The sequence below is a fragment of the Aethalodelphis obliquidens genome, unplaced genomic scaffold, assembly GCF_003676395.1.
Source record: "Aethalodelphis obliquidens isolate GAN/ISIS:26980383/991018 unplaced genomic scaffold, ASM367639v1 scaffold16, whole genome shotgun sequence".
NCBI lineage: Eukaryota > Metazoa > Chordata > Mammalia > Artiodactyla > Delphinidae > Aethalodelphis > Aethalodelphis obliquidens.
In genome coordinates this window covers 22030956-22038217 of record NW_020837960.1, presented here as the reverse complement: position 1 = coordinate 22038217, position 7262 = coordinate 22030956, and positions in this window count along the sequence as shown.

Below are 7262 nucleotides of genomic sequence, written 5' to 3'. Positions count from 1 at the left end.
CAACGCCCTTGTTTTCTCCTATCTTTTCAAGCACACCCTTCAGACTCTCACTTGGATTCCTCCCTCCTCTTCCTCCTTCACCCTAGATATACTCTGGATTCTCATCTCTTTAATAGATATTTTACTTTCACAATTTTAGCTATGATTCCTGTATGGATTAGTCCCATATGTAAGTACTGACCTCTCTACCAAGCTCTGGTTATGACTTCTGTCTGCCTATGGGATGCTTCCACTTATGGATACCACCAACACTTGGTACGACATCTCTACAACTAATTTTCATTATCTCTTTTCCAAAGACACCTGTGTGTCTATGTCTTACATTTCCCTTCCAGAAGAACCACACTGAAACCATGACCAAGAGATAAAGAGCTCTGCTACTTTTAAAGGCTTCCAAAAATGATAATTTCCTAAGCTTCTTTGGCAAACAAACTTTATAAACCAGGCTACAGAGAACTGAAGGCAAATGATGATCCTTTTACGTCTTAAGGTAGATAGGGTTCTGCATTTTAAGGCTATAGATTAAAAAAAGGCTAATTTTATAAGGAAAATCCCTTTTAGGGAAGCACATAAAGAGATTTCAATAGATTCTTTAAAAGACAAGATAGGCTTAAGAGTACTTACCTTAGAGGGATTATTTACATAAGGTATAAGGCAAAAAGAGATCTTGGAAAAATAAGATGCTGTATGAATGCAAAGATTATTTCATTCTAATTATGTTAATTTAATTCATTTACTCCATGGGGATCATGCCTTAAAGATTTCAAAAGATTTAGTCATCTTCCTCTGTTACAGATTTACTTTAAATCTTTATCTCTTCGTCTATCTACCTTTTTGTCTAGAGGCTTTTGGTACAAAATGTTTCCATTAGAAGAAATATTTGACTAACCCTTTAAAATATGAACAGAATAACATCTATTCTGGATTGCTAGCTGTTCTTTGAATAATAAATCTTCCTGCAGTTAAAAATGGATAATTAAGGTCTGTTTTAGAGACTTGATTTCAGAGAAAGGAAGCTCAGTAATTAAAGTGAGAATGAAAAAATGAAAATGAAAACTGATCAGGAGTGAATAACAATTTTCCACTTCCATTTAAAGGAATCTCTCAGGCACTAAATTTTATTCACATTGCCACAGAGGCTACTCAAACTATTTATCTGCTTTCCAAATAGTCTCATATTTTGGGTAAAGGAAATGTAAGCTATGTTATTTTGGCTCTATAAGATAAACAGGAATGAAAAGCAATTCAGAAGTTCATGTTGCAGTGGAGGTTGAGAAGGAGGGAAAAAGAGCAAGGATGTGTTGAGCAGGAGTAACTGGCCAAGCCCCTCTGCCCATTTCTTCCCCACAATGGCCTCTTCTGGGAGAATCCCAGGCAGGCAAGGTCACTATGCCAGTTTTAAGGTTGCTGTGTCTTCAAAACCCATCTGCCTGTCAACATCCTTAAGCTGGCAAGGAACTGCTGGTCATAAGGGGCTGCTGTAGGTCTCCAGGACAGACTGTTCTACAAGAGGACCAAAGATGTAACTAACCGCAAACAAGGATGCCCTTTATCCACTCTCATGGCGTGGCACTCAAATACATTCAACATCATCGTGGCTTTTAGGTCAGCCCTAACAACAGGAGAGAGGCACCAAACTCCTGTGAGAGAATCCCAAAACACCTGAACCATCCTCTCCAAGAAAATCTCAAAATCTCATGGAAACTATCAGGAGAGGACCACAAGACGAAAATAAAGCTCTCTTCTTTTTTTTTCTAGACTAATAACGTTGACATTTCCAACGACAATCCACAGCATTCACACCAAACTAAACTGATTAATTATCTCACTTGTCACCTTCATAAAAGTTTAAGTTCTACTTGAGATGACCGGAGAACAGCTTAGCAAAAGTCAAACAAACTAAAACCAAAACCAATAATTGCTCATTATCTGTTGAAGAAGTTTAATTTTTAATATAACCTCTATTCCCTAAACTCTGTTTAATGAAGAAACTAAAGTATTAAAGACATCAATCTGCATAGGTAAGTCTTTAATACTTACAAAAAGTCTAAAGATAATCAAAACAGCCTATTATTAAAGGTTACATGTGGGAGAATTGGGGGGTTTGATGATGCTCTTGTGGACTCCAGGTAGGCTGGCTCTAAATAGTGCTTGGTTACACATCTGTGCATGTGTTCAATCTGTTTGCTAATCTTAAACACGCTATCGATGTCAACTGTTGTATTTATGTTAACTTTTTTTTTTCAGATAGCTTTGAGTGGCATACAGAGGTATGGCTATCTTTCCAAACGATTTTTGTAAAATATAATAGAGAGATTGTGTCCAAAGCATTGGATAGTTTGTTTTTGTTCCACTATTTTTTACCATACATGCACAAACTCAATTGGAATAATATACTTGAAACTTCTCAGAATAATTACTTCGTTATTTTGATGTCTGAGAATTACAAATTACTGAATAGGACACAATTCCTGATGCCACAGAGGGCAGGGAGGTGAGCCCAGAGCTTCTGTGGGTTGGCTCCAGCCAGAGCCCTGGCAGGGTGACATGTGGGTCTGAATGGCAGCTGCCTCACTCCAGGCAACCAGGGGCTGCAGGTCCTACTTCATGGAAGCAGAGCCTTGCTGGAAGTATGTGAAGACCTGAGGCACCTCCCTGCATGTGTAAAGTGGCAGCTTGGACCCCCAGTGACAAGTCCCTTGGGTGAAGTTCCTGCATAGCCACTGGGAGTGGGGACAGCTCTCCCCAGCATGGCCGCTGCTACCCAGCCTCGCAGAGTTGATCCCCTATTGAGAATCCCGATTTATTTTCTAATCTAATTTGACACTCTCTTTTAACTGGCAAGTTTGGACCATTTACATCTATTTTTATTGCAATATCCTTGAAAATATTTCTATTGTTCTATTTTGTGTTTTCTATTTGTCCTGCTATTTTGATGCTTTTTCTCTCCCTTTCTTTTTGCCTTTTGATTCCATTTTTTAAAGTTACCTAATTTCCTTCTGAAATGCTGAAAGTTATTCACTACATTTTTATTTTATTTAACCCTTAACTTCATATTTATATATAACTTAAAATTAAAGTTAATATCTCCACCTTCCTCTAACAAATAAAAGATCTTAGAAAGTTTTAACTAAAACCACTTGCTTGCCAGATACTCTTACCCCATTTCCATTTCGAACTTAATTTTTTTTACATGCAAAATTAAATATTTTTTTCATAGACTCAACATTTTAGATTTAACCATATGTTAACCTTTGCTCATTTCTTCTTGCATCTCAGACACACCTTTAGTTTCTCTTTTCTTCTTCCTAAAGTTGTTTAGAAGCTTTAATGAGGATCAGTTGGTAATAAACTCTCCAAATTTATTTGTTGAAAATGTCTTTATTTTGCCCTCATTCTTGAATGCAATTTTAACTAGATATATATTACCAGATAGACAATTTTTTTTCAGCATTTTGAAAATATTGTTCTCCATCTCTGTTGTTGATGTTGAGAAGTCAGCTCTCTCACTAATCAATAGAGTCCCCCAAAGGGTGGTCTGTGGAGCTTGTTAGAAATGTAGATCTCAGACCCCAGCCTAGACCAACTGAATCAGAATGACTGAGATTCTCCAGTGTGTATTTGTTAAGTAAAATCTCTTAGAAAATGTTCAAGACAAGTTTATATTACTTAGATTTTCATATTGCAATGTGTTTCTTCGACAGAAAGGTCCCTATGTTATCATATTTTTTGTCAATATGCAATAATTTATTTTTTAAATGCTTCTCAGTGAAGAAACAGCCAAGCTGAAAAAATCCAAGATCTTTGACTTTAAAATTAATAGTTATATTCATAGACTCCATGGAAAATCTGTTTCCTGATAGTTCAGGGACCTTGCATCAAATTTGGTGATTCAGTTATCTTCCCAGAAAAGAATGTCAGCAGTTTGGGAATACTGGAACAATAGCCTCGTCTGGGCCCCTCCGTGCTTCCCCTCCACTGGCAAACAGGAGAAGGATAAAAAGCTTGAGCAGAAATAAAATCAGACGCAGAACCTAATGCGGGAAGAGGCATATTTTTCCTTACCGTGCTGATGGATGAATGGGAAACTTAAGACTTGAGTGTTTTAAAAGCTGGTGCTTTTAAGACTAATTATCTGTAATGACAATATGTCTGCCTGCTATGTAAATAAGAAGCTGGAATCAGACACATCTGTCATAATGAAATGTGACACAGGGGAGATTAGACAAAAGCTGTCTGTACAGTGAGATCTTGGATAAACTCTTCCTCTGACTAATAAAATGTTCAATTGTTTGAGATGCTTGCACTGAGACTGGGATGGCAATAGGACCAGATTGTTGCAGGAGTTTTGTATGGATGAGTTATGCAGATCCAACCTGACTAGTTCATGAAAGCTCAGTGGAGGCTGAAAAAATCTATCCATCAGCCATCGCCATTATCTGCGTAGGGGTGCGGGATCCACAGAGAGCTGAGGACTAGTACCTGACATCATTTTATCAGTTTATTTACATCGAGGAGCTCTTTCTGAAGAAATCCCTTTTCTCTCTCTCTCTCCATCCAGAAACCCTCATAAAACAGGCAGAAACTATTGTGACCTGAGCCTTCCCCTGCCTCACTCCCTCTCTCTCCTGTAACTTCCACCTCTCCCTTTCAGCTGGCTCTTTCCCATGAGCCTAAATCTGCACACATGTGTCTCCCACAAAAAAGGAATTAACAAAACAAAGGAAGTCCTCTTTGAATTCTGCCTACCCACTTGGCAACAAGTGTCTCACTCTCTCCCTTCACACTCAACTCACTGAAAGAGTGGTGCATTTCCATATCCTCCCTTTCATTCTCAAAGCCGTTCTAGCCTGGCTTCTGCCTGGATTCGGCTGTGAAATTCCTCTTGGTAAGATCACCAACAGCAGCAAGGTGGCAATGTCTTAGTCCTCACCTGGTTGGCCGTCTCCAGGGCACCCAGCTTCACTGATAACTCCCTCTCTTCCAGAGTTTCTGTACTCCCTTGGCCTCCAGGACCCCACTTCTCCTGCTGCATCTCACTTCCACCTTCTGCCCCCATCTCCTCTTCGTTGATCCTCCCATTAAACATTGGTGAGCCCCAGACTTCATTACGGGGCCCCTTCTCTTCACACCCACAGCCTCCCCACAAGGCTGAGAATCCCAAAATCTGTTATGTGCTGTTCAAACTCCTTCTTCATCCATCCTCACATAGATGTTCCACAGACACCTCAAACTCAATGTGACCAGAAAGGCTTTACTGAAAAAAAAAAAGAAAAAAGAAAGGGTTTCCTTCTGTATTTCTTATCCTCTCAGTTGCTCTAAACAGTAACCAAGAGATCAGCTTTGTCTCCTCTCTCTTCCCCAAAGTCTAGCCTCAATATCACTGAGTCCCATGGATTTCCCTCCATCTTACCTGCCCCCTCTCTCCATTCTCATTGTCACCGCTGTAGTTCACACACTCATTATCCCCTGGCTGGAATACTGCCTCCTAACCAGTCTTCCTGTCATTATATTTGCTCCCTTCCAGCCCATTCACTTTACTCCCACCAGGGTGATCTGCTAAAGTTGCAAGCTTCAATCTGTTGTTGAAACTCTCTCTACTGGACATAAACTTATGCACCCTCCCAGATCTTTCAGCCTCCCTGTCTCCTCAACCATGGCCACTTCCAACCGCTCAGCACATGCCTGTGGAGATCTTCTTCCTGAACCCAGGACCTGGAGCTTCTAACTCCCCTCCACCACTTCCAGACTCAGAGGAAGCACCACGTGTTAGTCCAGGTCCTCTGAGAAGCAAATGCCAAGATGCGAATAGACATGCAATGCAGATCTGATCCTGACAGAAGGAGAGAAGGATGAAAGTGTGGATGGAAGTGTCCTAGACTGCAGTGCAGTTCTAAGGAAATTTTGGCAGGGCCACTGGGAAATTCTCAAGCTAAATCTCCTGTGAGAGGAGTCCCCTGTCTCCCAGGAATAGATCTGTCTTAATATTTCTGCTATGATCAGTCACTGGGGCAGAGAAGGAAGTGTGGCCTCTGTACAGCACAGCATATTTTCAGACCCACCAAGCAGTACTGTTGGACAGACGTAGAAGCAACCCAATGTATGATGGAAGTGGCACATTTGGGATGGGGCTGGAGCAGGTCCAAAACTATGAGTAAAGTACCAGTAACTTCTGGTCCAGACTGCCATGCTACCTACTTCTACCATATCAATGCCTCTCCTTCAACCCATGAATTTCCACTGACCAACTCTCAGAGGAAGAAAAGACAGGACTGGCTCACAGATGTATCATAATGCTGTGTTGGTGGAGCTGGAATTGGACAGTTGTCACATGATAGCCCCAACTGTCAGTAACCCTGAAAGATGGTCTGATGTGGATGACTGACCTTGTCCAGCCAGTGCTTGTGCAAAAGGCCCATGGCCAGACCAGGGGTGACCAGGGTAGCAGGGATGAAGACCATGCATGAGCCTAATAACAAGGGCTTCTTGTCTTATGGCCAATCTGGTTATAGCCACTTTTGAGTGGCCAGTGTGCCAGCAACAGAGACTGAAGCTGCGCCCTCAACACATCACCATCCTTCGAGGTGTCATCCTACAGCCTACCTAGTGGCAAGTCAATGACATTAGAGCTTATCCACATTGGAGGAGAGAGTAATTATTACTCCATACCAATACTGATACAAATTCTGGATGTGGGGTTGCCTTTCCTTTATCATCACCACCACCAAAGCGTTTACAGAACACTTTATCTCTCAACGTGTTTTCCACACAATGTTCACTCCAACACAGGACCTTTTCTACAGCAAAGGAGGTGCAGAAATGGGCTTGTCACCAGGGGACTCACTGATAATACCAGGTACCCCACAATCTAAAAGCAGCCAGACCAACAGAATGATAAGCAGCCTGTTGAAGGCTTAGCTATGGGTCTAGTATCTTGCAGGGTTTGGTTGCTGTCTTCTAGGAAGTGATATACTGGCCAAATCAATAGCTGATATATAGTATTATGCCTCCAACAGTAAGAATATATGGGTCCAAGAACCAAGTGAAGTAGAAGTAGCCTCCTCACCACACAGGGGTCCATTTGAAATATTTGTGCTTTTATTCCCTATAATCTAAGGTTGTACCCAATTAGAGGTCCTAGTTCCCAGGGAAGGAGCATTTCTGCCTGTGTGAATAATGAGTTTCATTGAACTTAAAGTTAACGACTACCTGACCACTTGGGGCTTTCATGCCAATAGTTCAACAGGCAAGGAAATTATTTA